This window comes from Passer montanus, unplaced genomic scaffold, assembly GCF_014805655.1.
Source record: "Passer montanus isolate IOZ18808 unplaced genomic scaffold, ASM1480565v1 scaffold28, whole genome shotgun sequence".
Classification (NCBI taxonomy): domain Eukaryota; kingdom Metazoa; phylum Chordata; class Aves; order Passeriformes; family Passeridae; genus Passer; species Passer montanus.
In genome coordinates, this window is record NW_024367483.1 from 902,440 (window position 1) to 917,817 (window position 15,378).

A 15,378-nucleotide genomic window follows, 5' to 3' on the forward strand; every position below is an offset into this window, starting at 1 on the left:
GTTCGACAGGAAAAAATATGCATTAAAAATAAAAAGAGAGGGAGGCAAAAGCCTGTGAAAAATAATTTGATGCTTACACCAGCATGAAAGTTACCCACAGGCACCATTGGTGCTCTTTTGCAGTGCTGAGACGATTTTAGCCCATGACAAATTTAGAGCCTTGAAAGGGACACAGCAAATATTAACCAAAGTGCCTCCAGGGCATTGATTTTAAACACCTCAGCTTCACTTTAGTTTTCCATTTTTAGGCAGGAAGTTTGTCAGAAAGGGAAAATATACACTGCAGGAAAGGAGAGGCCACTGGTAGTTTCCAAGTCAGCATTTACGTGACTCAGGTTCATTTGGAGTAGAATAATTTATGGTGGTGTGAATAAATAATAGCTGTGAGTTCTAACTGTCCAAACATGATGCATAATACCCTGGGAAAGCTTCCTTTGCTGTGTGCTAATGACTGATTGTTGTCTTTTATGTTATGAGTGACCGTGGTGAGTAAATCATTGGAAAATATCTGCTGTGCTCAGGTTTGCTTAAGCAGCACTTGTCAAACTGCATCTTCAAGCCAAGTGAGACATGAGTGCAGCTCACTGCTGCAGTCACTGTGGTCTCTTTGTTAGCAACCATGCAAAATCAGCTGCTGAACTTAAAATATCAATGGTTTGGTGTGATTTGCTTTGCATGGAATTGCTGTTGTTATCAGCATCCCTCCTTGTGGAAATAAATTTATCGAGACATCAGGTAAGTGACCATCTCATCTTGGGAGATCATCTGTCAACTAATCCTCAAAGCAGCACAAAAATATATTCTCTCATGTGTGCATTTTGTGTGTGGAGAAGCATTTTCAAGCTGTTGTTAATCTCACATGTTGGCTGCTCCTCTATCAGCCTCCACAGCGGGAAACACTTCCATTTTTTCTTATTGTAGCTTTACTGAAATGGCTCTTTTTCTATTTTTTTTTTAATCATCAAAGAGAAGACTGTTTCATGCTTTTCTCCCTGCCTGACACTGCTTCTTGACAGAAAACCTTGAAACTTTGTCATGAAAGGAAACTATCTAAAATGTTGCTTTGATTTTCAGTTGCATCTCTTCATTGTTTCTATTGATAGACCTTTTGAAAGGCAAAGATTTTTTTTTTCTCTCTTGCAGAGGAAATAAAAATTTTGGGTAAGGAGATAGCTGGACAATTCTATTTTTTTCCCTGCGTGTTGAAGCCTAAATTGATTGTGCTTTCTACATAAGCAGTTTTCTAAGTCAGGGAGAAAAAATAAACAAACAAAAATAGTGCAAAGAGTAGTCCCACATCTTACAGGAGCAATAAAGTTCTCTGTCTGTTCTGCCACCTTTCTTATCCCAGGTGATAACACATTCATGGAATTTCTCCTTGGCTGCCCTCCTTGTAATATCCAGGCACTGAGGTTCACTATTGGAGCTATGTAGGAAGGAAGTCTTGACCTTCTTAATTTCAGGCTTTTGACAAGGACACAATTGCTTTCAAGGTCATAAATGAGATTTAGGTTTCTTCATGTCTTCCAGTCCTCTGGGAGCACAGGTTTGGGTTTTTAATTGCTTGATGTGAACAACAGTTCTTAACTGGATTAGGAACATAACGGCAGAAGAATACCAAACTTCATCCATGCATTGTGGTGGCCGTGGGTCACCACGGGTTTGAAGCCAGTCTTGAGGTGGTGACATGGATTGCAAAGCTTTCATCTCCTATCTAGAGTTCATGGAGCCTGCCAGTTCCACTGCTCAGCGGTCATCTTAGTCAAATCAGCTCTTATGGCCTTTTTTTTCTCTTTTTCATGGCAAGATAAACCTGCCCAGTGAATGATAGGGTGACACTACCCCACCGACAGTGAATATCAGTGGTTGTACCACTAAACATGGTTTTATCTGTTTTAATTTCTCAAAAAAAAAATCTGTATTATTTTTAACAGGTTTTGTACAGGGGCAAAGTTGTTCCCTGCCTGTATTTATGCTCAGTTCTGTTTACTTTGGATCCAGTGCACTCATCTGAATTTAGCATTCAGTGAGCAATTCTCGGTGGCAGTCGTATGCATAACTTCTCACCATCTGGCATCACTATGGCTACTACTGGCCCAGTGCAGTTGCCATGGTAGTCAATGGAAATTTCTGAGGGTGACTTCACAAATCCAACATAGGAAAGAAAACCTGTCAATCCAGAAAAGAGCTCAGCACTGAGGCATACTCTCACGTTTTTCTTTGCCTTATTTTTGTCGTGTGGAAAGTGTAATCCCCACCTGACAGGTGGGGACCACTGTCTCCAGATTCATTCAGTGTTTTTAAAGGGGTGGGGGATTGTAAAAACTGGTCCAGGAATTGTAAAAATAGGTCTTTCAAGAACCAGGTGAGCAGCCAAACTCTGGTTCCATCCTTGAGAAAACAGCTGTGGCATGAAAGCATCAAGGTAGGGGGGGAAATCAGCCATCACAGCATCACATTCACAGATCTGGAAACAGATCTTTGCTTTAACCAAGAAAAAAAAGAAAAAAGTCCCTCTAAATCCTTCTGTGGCTAAGTTTGTTTTAACAAAGGTATGAGTGTGTTTGATGTCTGATTAATGCAAGTCCTCCATTGTTGCTCTGGCTTACTCAGGAATCGGAGAATTAAAAGGTTACATTGAACAAGGGTCTTAAATTAGTTGAATGACTGTAATCAAGGGCAGGATTTGGCCTGGTATCTTGGTTTTATTGATGTCATCTACTTCATGTGTCTCTAATACAATGGAAATACAAGAGTAGTTTCAGTCCCTGTGACCCTCTTATGCGTGAGGCCAGAACCTCACCAGGAAAAAGAGAGCTTCAATATTTCAGAGTTATTTTTGTGCAGACTTTCTTACTATTATCTTTTTCTCCTCTCTTCAGTGTATTCTTTTTCTGTGTATTATAAACCACTTTCCCTCCTCTGGAGAGATTTTCTCTATCCCATGCCCTCTCTACTCCCAGCTTCCTTGACCCTCTTTTTACCTTTCTTTTCACACGATACACAATTTGGGTTGTTTTCAAACAAACGTGAACTTTTGCTTTGTTCTGATTTTATTTGTGGCCTGAAAAACAAAGCACATTAACTTGAAACAGACACTGAATTGCCGATGGGGGTAACTTGCAAAGTACTGATGCTTGGAAAGCTCCCAAAAGAAAACAAAGCCCAGCAGTCTTGCCTTGTTTGTAGAGCTGATGGAGATCATTGACTCCTAAACCTTTGCCATCTCCTTCCAACCAGCCCCCTAAAATAACAAATACATGGGTTATGTCAAACAGTTATGGTCTTCTGAGCCAGAAGTGAGAGTGACAAGGAGGCTGTTCCTGCTCATAAACATGAGCAGCTCCTTTTGGGGGCAGCTCTGTCACGCACAGCCAGGCTGAGCTGTTTGCTCCCACCGGGAATCTGGCCTGACATCCCAGGGAGAGCAGTCCAAGGGATGGACGCTGAAAACAAAGCTCCCTGCATGTGGCTTGAAGTGCCTCCCCAGGGTTTTTGTTTGTGGTGTCCCCGTGATGTGCTCAGTGCTCTGCAAGCACAGAAGTAGTTGCTGGATGCCCCAAATCTAACTCAGAAAGCAAAGCTGACAGGGGATGTTCCAGGCAGGGAAACAAAACCAAACTAAAGTGGGATTTTGTGGTTGTGGTCTGCTCACACCTCAGTGGCTCAGAGCATGTGGGATGTGAATCAGCTTTTGGGGCAAATGCAGGCCAGTCATGACACATCAGCATTCATTCAGCTGAGTTCAATATTTTTCCTGTGCCTGTGTAAAAATAAGAGAATTAGCACAGGCAGGTGCTGTAGTATAAGTATTATTTAAGAGAGCTTGGAATAAAGCAACTGCTCACTTAAAAATTTGATAGAAAAATTTCTAAACCTCCTTGCTAAAGATGTTTAGCATTTTACAGGTATCATAGAAAAGTGTCATTCTTTATTGATGTTCATATAGTTCCAAAGTTTAAACAAGGGAAACTTCGCAGCCTTAAGGGAGGACCCCAGCCAGAACTTGCACACAGAAAGAGAGAAGGAAGAGGACTCCTCTAAACAAAACTGTGTCTAAAGGCACAAAGGTGGGAGTTATTCTCCTCCTCAGATGGGAGCAAAAAAGGGCTGCTATGAGAAATGCCATTTGTTTCTGCTTCTGTTTTGGAAACAGCAGTAGTGTTTGCAAAGCTGCTGCTGGTAAAATGCAGAGGCACAGCTTCTGCCTTTGCAGTGCTCCCAAAGCAGAAAAAAAAAGAAAAACTAAAGAATGAGAGAGTGATAGTATGGATTCTTGCTGCTTCCAGTGGTATTTGCCATAGGCTAAATGTGTGTTTGCTTCCTAGGCTTGGTTGCCTCACCTTGATCCATGAGAATGATTCCTGCTTATCCCAGAGATCTGCAGCCAGAGTGTGCTGTGCCCCCTCGAATGGCAGTGGTTCCCCTGCAAAGATTGCCATGTGTTTGAAGGGCTGCATGCCACACTTTACAGGGCACATTAATGTAATCAGTCCTGTGAATTAATGGGAATATTGATCACAGAATACTTTTCTCACTGATTCCCCCCTCATATTTTCCTAAGATATCTTTCCTCTTTTTGCTTGGGTTTCCTTATCCTTCCTTCTTTCCCCATCCCTTTTACTTTCCTGTGTTTTGGACATGAGAAGTTCAACTATATCCAACAAAACCAGCATGTGAAAGACTACTATATGCTAAAAGAAGAATTGGGTTATTATATCTCACTCCTTGTCCACAATAGATGACTTTGGTAAGGAGTGGGGTATGCTGGAAACCTCATTTGTCTCTCATGGCTCTCTGGAGTGACTCCAGAGCAGGCAATGGAGTCACCCTCCTGTAAACACTGACGGGAGACACCAGCCCTGAGAATTTCCTCTCACAGCACTCTCTCTTCCCCTGCATTATGCAAATATATTACTTGTGTTCACTGCTCCCAGCATTTCTTTTTCAGGCCCCATTTAGGCAGAATTACTGAAGTAATCTAGGTAATAACATGAAAGAAAATAGACTCATTCAGTGACAGATTTTGAAATTGCAATTGGCCCTTGAAAAAGTGGGTGAAGTCAGGGACAGGTAACAGATGGTGGTGGTGGCTAATCTTTCAACCTATTATTTTACCACATGGGGGTCTGAGCCACAGATTTGCATGCTGAAGATAAAGGAGAAATTAATCACTGTATGACAATGGTTAAGTAGTGCAGTGATATTTGCCTCCATCCAGAAACCATATGCAAGGAAATAGGCTCCAAAACAAGAGTTAGGCTGGCTTTTGTGGTGACAGACATCACATGACTTCAGAGGAAAATGAGCTCCACCATGTAGTTTACACAGAGAAAATGAATTTTCTGGCTATGCTAAGGAGTCTGTGAAAGGAAACCTACATGCAAACAACCCCATGGACTCTAATAGGAAATTATAGCTTCTCTGTGGAATTGAACTGGGAATTACATCACATGCACAGGACTCTGTAGGATGGTTAAAACCAGAAATTATTTCATTCTGTGTTATTTGACAGTCTCTTAGCTGGCCTTTCTTCGATGAGGGTAGAAGTTCTTTGCTTCCTGCAGGACTTTATAAATAAATTCTACAAATTATTCTACAAATATATGTATTAAATGCTTACTACATTTTGTAAGGTTTTTCCACAAACACACAAACAGCACTTGTGTTCATTCTATTTCTCTGTAAATGCCTTCTTAAAGTGCTGTTAAGGTGAGATCATTTTTCCACTGGTCATCCAGAAATGAGGTTCTAAAATTCCAGTTATATTTCCTGCTATCCTCACTGTTGTTTAACTGTGGTAAGGAGAAGCACCAGCTCCAAAACTCACCTGTCTCTATCTGACTATCAGAATGTGTTCCAGAACTCAATTTAGATAAAGAAGACTTGATGTTGGAAACAGATGTTAGGAAATGCAGGTTCATGACTGGAGAGAAGGTGGAATACAGCTTGAGCCTGCAGCAAACCCCACAGCCCTGCCCACGCATTGGCATGCAGAGAAAAACTCTGAGAAGAGGTCAGGACTTGGTGCAGTGCACTATAAATATAAATAACTTTCATTAGTGGTTTTTGGAGGTACATGCCTATGTATGGGAGCAGGAGCAGTAAGAAAGTTGGAGGTCAAAAGCAAGCCACAGAATTTTGAGAGGCTAAAGAAAAGCAGAGGTGAAAGCTGCATCTCTGAAAAACAGTTTGTCTTTGTATCCCCAATTGCATTTGTGCAGAAAGAGCCTTCTCCTGTGTGTGTGTGTAGCAGGAAATAAATATGCACAATTTGGTGATGTATTTCACACACAAAGTGCTGACAGAATTATTGGAAGTATCAATCACAACTTACAGCACTGCACCACGCCTCAATGAACAGGTCCCCTAGAACTTCTCCTGTGTCTCTACATCCAAGGAATAAAAATCACCATTAAAAGAAAAAGAACATTGGTCAGTCATAATAAAACTGTTGCTCAGATTATCCTGATGTTGTGTTTAGTGGTTCAAGCAGCCCTGGCTATACCTTCTTTTCATTTAACTTCCTCTTAACACTGACCCCAGTGTAACCCAGGGTGTTTGATCAGATTTTTTGTTACTAATGAAGCTGTAGAACAGGCCTCTGACACTGTCTTTCAAACCAAGGGATGCAAGTGAGTTGAACCTTAAAATGACTCCAATTTAAATAGTTTGTAACAGAAATCCTAAGATTAATCTGAAGAGGTTTTTTACTGTTTTGTTTGTTTTTTTCTTACATCCCCCAGATTAATGTTTTCCCCATTTGGCATTTCTTGAAATTCTCTGTTACCTCCAGTCCTTCTCAAACATCAGTACAAACTTAAGTCTGTGAATTCAGGTAGTGAGGTAAGTATTCTGTATATTTTAATACTAAAGAAGCCCTAGTCTTGACAAAGAAACACGAAATAACAAGCTTTAGTTTCAATAAAAATTGTAGCTACAAGCCATCAGCTTTTCAGTAGTCATCAATCAGATTTTATGGACAGACAGTTAACTGCTTCAATGAAAACAGAGAGTCTGATCCGCTTATTGCACTGGTGATGTCTTTCCTTTCCCAATGGAGCACTCACATGGTAATGTGAATAATTTCCTAGGATTTTTTAAAGGGTTTGATTGTACAAACTTGAGAAAATGTCCACACCAAACCTTTCCCCTGGTTCCTAGAGAGCAGGAAGGAAGGAATGTGTTCCCTCAACAGAAGAGTCATATTTTGCTCACATTTCAGTGTGAGCCTGCCTATTGTGTTTGTGAAGCACACTGAGGAGGCAAAAGCTGAAATTACAGTTTATCATCCAGCCAGACTGATTCATGGTTTATCTGCAGATAATTGCTTACTACTTAACCTACTTTTAGCAGCATCCCCATATGCAGTCTTTTTCAGTCTTTAAATGCCTTCAAGTCAGTTGAGGAATATTAATTTTTTCCTCAGCCCAGAAGGGTGCTCAATTGTTGGGTCAGCTGCTAAGAAAGGGAAAATAGTCATTAGCACCAGGCAGCTTGCTTTCTTCCATTTGATCAAATTACAAATGATTTAATCAGAACTAAAGACTTCCCACAAGCAGGCAGTTCCATGTTTGAGGAGAGTCCACAGTGTCCCACTCAATGCATGCCTTTTGTGAGGCATCATTTGCCATTATTTTGTATAATTTATCCAGAAGCAGCCCCTGGATGAATTAACTTATACTCTGCTTTAACTGGTACTGTCAGAGCATGTAGTTCAAACAGGAACACACAGCCCCTGTGCTATTTAGGTAAAGGAAAGTTTATTACTTTACATTTATAGAGCCCTGGTTCTCCTGTGCCTTATAATCACAGAGCTCCTTTACTAGCACGACCAGGAAATGAACTCACATCCATTTCTTCTAAAGAAATTCAGACTTACAGATTGAACATGAAATCACTTCATAGAGCTTCTGCAGCTCTATGAGAATATATTGTGACTTACTTTCATCCTGTTGCTCTACAGTGTATTTTAAAGCTGTTCTGGACAGTTAGAAATCAGTGTATCACTCAAAACAAAATGAGCTTCACTTGTTCACAGACTGTGCTGAGGACAAGTGCAGGAGGACTTGGCCTCTCCCAGTTCCTGCAGAGCAAGAAATTCAATTTGCTCCATGATGTTGGAGCTGCCTAAGGTGGCAAATGTGTGCTCCTGAGGTTCTCAGTCCATTTGAAACTCTCAGCTCCTGAATCAAAAATAGATAAAGGAAATTAATGAGCCAGGTTGTGCTTATTTTTATCATGGCCAAAGTAGAATAATCACATTGCCAATATTGGATGGGTTGTAGTGACATTTAGAGGACAGGCCCTTACAGGTGGCTTGGTTGCTCTATAAATAATCTCTGTGCTTGGAAACTCAGGTTTTCCTTCTCCAATACTTCAGGAAGTCTGCTTCCCATCAGTGAGGCACCTCCATCTTGATGCTTCCCTTGGCTGCAGCTCGCTGGGAAACTTTGCTTAGTTAAAAGTTCAAATACCTCTTAAGAATTTGACCTGGGCAGGCAATATGAAAATTTTCTCTACAAAAATTCAAGCCACAGGGCAAAGGTTTAAGGAGAATTTGCTTGCCTGCATCCTCCTCCTCAGTGATTGTGCCTGGGTACAATCAGCACTTGTCCCTAATGAGGCTGGAGAGAGGGATCCTGCAGGGTGCCAAGCCCAGCATCAGCACTCCCACTGAGCCCTGGAGCTGCCTTTGCACCTCTCCACCCTCCAAAGAGCGTGCTTGAAAAGCCTCCAGTCCTTCAGGGGTTCTGAAGCCAGGCAGTATGAAAACTAAAGATGAATTTTCTAAGCACAGGATTGCCCTCAGAGGAGCAGAGGGGCAGCTCCACAGCGCTGTGAGCAGCTACTCCAGTAAATCAGAATGGTTTCCAAGGGTTTCCAGCTGTGTTACAGCCCTGCTGCTGCTGCTCCTGCAACACAACCCCAGGGAAAAGCAGCAACTCACACAAGGGCTGTGATCCTCAAAGTGCTGCAGTTCAGAATGCACCTACGTACACTTTATCTCCCTTTTTGAGGGAAATAACTTTGGTTTCTACATCAGTAACCAAAATCTCCCTCAGAATGCACCTACGAGCACTTATTTCCATTTTTGAGGGAAATAACTTTGGTTTCTACATCAGTAACCAAAATCTCCAGCTCTCTCTGGGCTGGCATTACCTGATGTAGAGGATGGGAAGAATGAAGGCTTCACTGCAGGCTGGTCTGGCTTCTAAGAAGAAATTCTGGCTTGCCACACAGCTCTTGCTTGCTCTCATCCGCCTGGAGTTTGTCACATTGCCACAGCTGAGTGGATTCATGAATTGCACAATATGGACTGAAATCTGCTTTTCACCTGAGTTTTTGTTGGAAAAGAATTTTTGCCCCCCATGGATTTCAAAATAGGTGAATTTTATAAATTGTGACTGTAGTTGGGAAAATTGAAAAACCTAAGTATTTCTTGATTTTAGGTTTATTTTTTAGCATATGTCAGGAATTGTGAGGCTGGGCATATAGCTGAAGGTTTTTAAAATGCTTTGAGGTGATGGTGGCACATTTTTGAAACTCCTGATACATCACTGAGGAAAAAACAAGACATGAACCTGCCCTTTGCAGGTGTCCTTTGTTATCTGGAGCCATACCGTGGAAGTGAAAGGGATTTCTTCTGATAACCAGGTGGTGTTCTCCTGGCTTCTGGGTTTGGGAGAGAGTCTCTAAACTGAAATTTCCTTTCTGACAGCTCATGTAACCATAATTACCAGGCACTGGTCCCTCTTATCCCAGTTCCCTGTCTGACATCTGTGCAGAACTCTGAAATCCCAAACATATTGGTGTGAATCTGTGAGAGTACTCTGGTTGTGGGAATTTTTTACTTTTTTCTTTTTTCTTTTTTTTAATTTGAGGGATTTATTTCTCTTTTTCTGATCAGGTGCACAGCACACTCCTGGTTCCCACAGCAGAGAGGAAGCAGCTTCTTGCTGTACACTCTCCTGGGCAGTAATTACAATTTCTCAGGAACAAGTTTAGTTTGTAATTCAACATTTCCCCATAGCACAATTGTGTAGCACCTATACAAATATTTGTTCCTGTTAAATGCTTGGGGAAAAAAACCCCAATATTATAGCAGAAGTCATAATAGGTGTAAGGTAGTCACAGGAACAAAACCTTTTATTTCCCTGCCCTTGAATCTTGTACAACATTCATTAAAATTGTCATAATACTTCCAGTGACTTCTGTAAGAATAATGCCTAAATATTTGTAGCTCCTGGTGGATTCTAGATTGATGTCCCTTAATCTATTTATGTATTCATTTGGCATTGTAGAGGCACAACAAAACTGTCATCCTTGCCCAGGTATAAATCTTAAGGAGCAGCAGCTGAGCACCAGCATGGACCCAAATTCCTGAGCTACTCCAGTCCTGGAAGATTACAAGTCTGATAAAACAATGAAAGTAATTTTTTTCTGATTAACTTTGTGCTCAGTCTTCTTCTGGTGTCAGCCTAGTACAGGTTATACCATCTTTTATTCTCTGTCAAACAGTCACAGAGGAGAGGGTAACATGACAGATAAAGCCGTGGTGGTTACCATTTTCTGGTCTTTTTTTAAGTCCTTAAGGGTGAGCATTTAGAGCAGATCAAAAGCTGTGAGATCTGGAGGTTGCCACCCAGGATTTCTTGTGATTATTGAATAGTTTTAGTATTATGCAAGTCCACAGTAAAGAGATAGAAAATGAGAATGTAGAGCAAGCAACTATGACTTTTCCCACATTTTTATTTTCGTTTCATATAGAAGGAAAAAAGGCCAGGATCAAAAAAATATTTTAGAAATTTTTTTTTATTGAATATTCATAGCCTGCTGGTGAGAAATGCTGAGATTATTAAAATATGTGTTTCTCTCATGTGGAAATAATGCCATCAGATGTCTCTGTCCCCATCACAAAGAAATGCAATTGAAATGACTGTCAAAGTATTTACATAGTGATGGCTCTTATTTAAGCTGTCACCCTTAACACCCTGCAGCAGTACCCCCCTCTGCCTGCACTGTGGTGCCCCCAAACAAGCAGACTCAAAAAAGATTTTTTAAAAAGCAAACTTTCCTGGAGGCTGTGGAATTTTTGCCTATGTTTGTGTTGGACTGTATGAACTATTTGAAACGTTTCATTTTCGTGAGTGATGTTTCAATATAATCTATTTGAGCGGGGGAAAAAATTTCTCAGTGGTTTTTTGGGGGTATTTCTTGAGCACCTACTAGTTTGTATGAAATTTTTATTTTTTAAGAGGGTCTCCTTTTTATTTTTCCCACGTGGAATGTGGGGCCATGTTAGCTATCCAGATGAAGTGATAAAATTGTATTATCTTCTTGTGTAGAATGACAAGAGCAGTGAATTAATGGTCACGAAGTCATAGAATGGCTTTGGTTGGAAGGGACCTTAAAGATCATCCAGTGCCACCCCCTGCCAGGGGCAGGGACACCTTCCACTATCCCAAGTTGCTCCAAACCCCATCCAGACTGGCCTTGGACACTTCCAGGGATCCAGGGGCAGCCACAGCTGCTCTGGGCACCCTATGCCAGGGCCTGCCCACCCTCACAGACAAGAATTTCTTCCTAAAATCCAAACAAATCCCATTTTCTTTCCATTTGAAGCTATTCTCCTTGTCGTGTCACAATGTGATCCTTCCTCTGGTTGACTTCTGAACCAAAGATTGTCCACAGGGTTCCAAGTAAAACAAAAATCGAGACTCATTTTGGCTTTTTACAATGCAGCTGCAGCTTTATGCTTTTGTGTCCAAAGAGACCTTAAAGGTAATGGCATGTGAAATTGCTCCTCTGCAGCACTTTGGGTCCATGAGAGGTGAAGCCATGATCCTTTATCTGTGTCTGCACACACAGAGCTTGCAGCAAGAAGGAGAAATTCGATTTAGAAAGCTAAATTTTGGTTAACCTTAACTGGAAGAAAAAAAAAAGTAGCTAAAAATACCATTCTCAAGTGCTCAAAAAAATTAGTCACGAAACCTTAGGAAATCAAAGCCAAATCAGAAGTCTTAATGAAATAAAAAGAAGTGCTCTCAGTTTGAATTCCAGTGCTAAGCTATTAAGCAGCACATTTCCAAGTATTGCAACAACCCTGAAGGTGATATGGAAAATATATATATATTTTTTTTTTTTTTTTACTGTGCTCTGATAGTAATTGTATTTCTGCAAAAAAGATTTGTTCTAGGTTATCTGTTGAACTCCAGCCAGGTCTTTGGTGGAAAAACCCCTGCCTTTTGTCTACGTTTCACTTCTGCATCATCAGCCAGACTGTTTCCATATAAATAACGTGACTGGAATGTGCAGGTATGTCAGTTATTGGTGATTTCACACCTGCTGAGAAGCCAGACCTTTGACAGCTATAAACAGATGCCTCTGTAACACATTTGGTTCTGCTCAGAAAGTGGAAATGTTGTTTTAGTCTCTATTAAAATGATAATAGTGGAACCATAGCTTTACTCTGAGTAGTAAAACTTATGCATTCACAGTCTGGAAAAAAAACTCTTCATGATAAAACTATTCATATATTCATCCAGTAGTAAAACTTATGCATTCACAGTCCGGAAAAAAAAAACTCTTCATGATAAAACTATTCATATATTCATCCAGAACAAGTATTTCTTGCCGAAATTAATTTTTAACTACACTTTATCTGGTGCAAATATTGAGCAGAAGCGAAGTTGGACTGAGGATGTTAAATCTGTGATTATTCATCAAGCATGATCTTCACCTGGAGTTTCAGGGCCAAATCCAGCATGTCTGCAGGAAAATATTGCATTACCTGAGAAATATTGTTTTTCCATCCTACAGAACAAATATTTCTTGCCTAAATTAATTTTAACTACACTTTATCTGGTGCAAATATTGAGCAGAAGCGAAGTTGGACTGAGGATGTTAAATCTGTGATTATTCATCAAGCATGATCTTCACCTGGAGTTTCAGGGCCAAATCCAGCATGTCTGCAGGAAAATATTGCATTACCTGAGAAATATTGTTTTTCCATCCTTTAGGTGTGAAAAAAGAGGTCAGATATTCCATGTAATAACCCCTGGTTAGAAAATTTTAGATTCTGCAGCAATTCAGAATAGAGACACAGATGAGCTTCCAAATTGAAAATGACCCAGACATAGCCCATGAGGCCCCAGTTAACTGCAATCTTAATTAAAGCTTGACTGTGGGCAGAAAAACGAACAATAAAGTTCTTAAAAAATGCTTAGAGGTTGTTACAGTGGTTAGTAATGCTTTGCAATAATGTGTGTGCCTTTTCAGTAATAAATGGATTGCATAAATGATAGATGTAGAAGCTCCCATAACCTGATGAGTTCATTATGGAATTAGATCTTTAACTCATGTGCAAGACTAATGATAGAGGAAGAATGTTCATGCTGAAGCTGGTTGAATAGACTGGTAACTTAAAAGGCTTTAGAAGACATCAAAAATCTTTAAAAATCAAGTTACACAGGTAACAAGACCAGAATGTGCAGAGAAATCTAAGTTTTGATTTATTTATTTTTAATTAGTGAGTGCTCTGTGTAGTGCAGTGAAACAAACCATGTTTGCCAGTGTTTCCCCACTTAATGTACTTTGTGAGAAAAGTCCACGTCCTGAAACATTTAAATCTAATTGCCTCTGACATGCCTATGTCTATTTTTATATTTTTTTAATTCTATTTCGTGTATTTCTCTTCTTGGTATCCAGTTCTTCCTCGATCTCTGTTCTCCCTCACTTTCACATGACCTTTCTTTCTGTTTTCAGCTTCTTTTTCCTTTCATCAACAGGGATTTTAGTACGGGGGCACTAAAACCTTCACAGCCTCCCTTGGTGGGATGTTATGCTGTGCTGGCATTTTGAGGATATTCCTGTTTTGATCAGGAGCCCAAGAGCTGGAAGACACTGCTGGAGGAAAAAGGCAAATTTTGTGCTCTCTTCTTCACAGGTATTTGCACACCTTCAGGCTGGGACTGTCTTCCCACCCTGTGTAAATCCTGCAGCAGCTTCCCGTCTCCTCCACTCTCTGTGCTGGGAGAGCTTTGGGTTGTGGTCTGGATTCACACTTCACATGAGCGTGGAGATTAATTAAGTGAGGGATGGATACCCAAGACATTTATAATTAACGCCTTAAGTAAGTCATAAACCAGGACTCCAAAGATGAAAGCTCCTTGCTTGACTGATTTCCTAAGTCACACATTCCCTCTTGACCACTGTTTGAAGGGTCTGCACAGCCTTTGCCAGCTCCATGCACGTGCTTTGAGAATTATTCACTTCAGAGCTTCCTGCACTATCAACAGCTCAGGATTTTTCCCAAGGAGTGTGAAATCCTTTGAACCTGCGTGGCTTCATAAGATCTGATTAAATGTTTTAGACCTGCCAGTGGATATTTTGACTTCATCTCACCCTTAAATCTTGCTGGCTCATGGGTTTCCCCACATGAAAGGTGTTCTCCCTCAGCTTTTCAGATGCTTCTATTTTCATCCTGGAAAACTGTGATGACTCTAAGGGGGAGTCTAAGAGGGAGCAAGTTACTTTGAGCCTTATTTTGTGCTACAGGGTGGGCACAATTTTGAGTTTCACTGAAAAATCACCATAAAAAAGAAATAATAATTCTGGCCTCTTTCAAGAAGTTGCATACTTTTTCTTTTCAGAGAGAGTGTTTGGAGTTTAGTCCAACAGTCCTGAAGTCTAAGAGAAGCAGGGACAAGAAGGGAAGGCAGCATGGCTAAAAGCAAAATAAGGAGATTATTAGAAGCATAAAAGACACCCTTCAATAAGTGGAGTCCAAATGGAGATTGCAGAAAAGATAATAAGCCTTCTGGCAAGCTAAATGTGAAGCAATAATAAAGCTGGCCAAAAATGATTTTGAGGAGGAAGAGTTCAACATGTTACAATAAAACCTTTTTCTTTTTTTTTCTCTCTCTCTTTTTTTTTTTTTTTTTTTTTTGATACATCAAAAGCAGGAAGTTTGCCAGCAAATTGATGGGGACAATATATTACTGAAAGGTAGAAAGACCATTCTAGAAGGACAAGTCCATAACAGAGAAGCTGGAAAGTATCACAAGGGGGAATGCTCATTAAGGAGGGCTTCCCTGTTGGAGCTGATTGCTGGGGACTGTCCTGAGGAGCTGCTGATCCTGGGGCAGTTTGATAGTCAAGTGGATTTGAATAAATCAACTCAGCAAAAGGGGTAAGGGCCATGTTGTACCAGTGCAATTTGTGCAAAATCTCTAAAGAAGCTGAAGGAGGAGTCATCTCCTTACCCCTTCAGTCAGCCTTGGTTAAAAGATTTGTGATATTCTGTGTCTGACTCTGCTTTTCCAAAAGACTTCAGGACAACCAGGCAATGACAAATGTGTGTCTGACTTTCACATT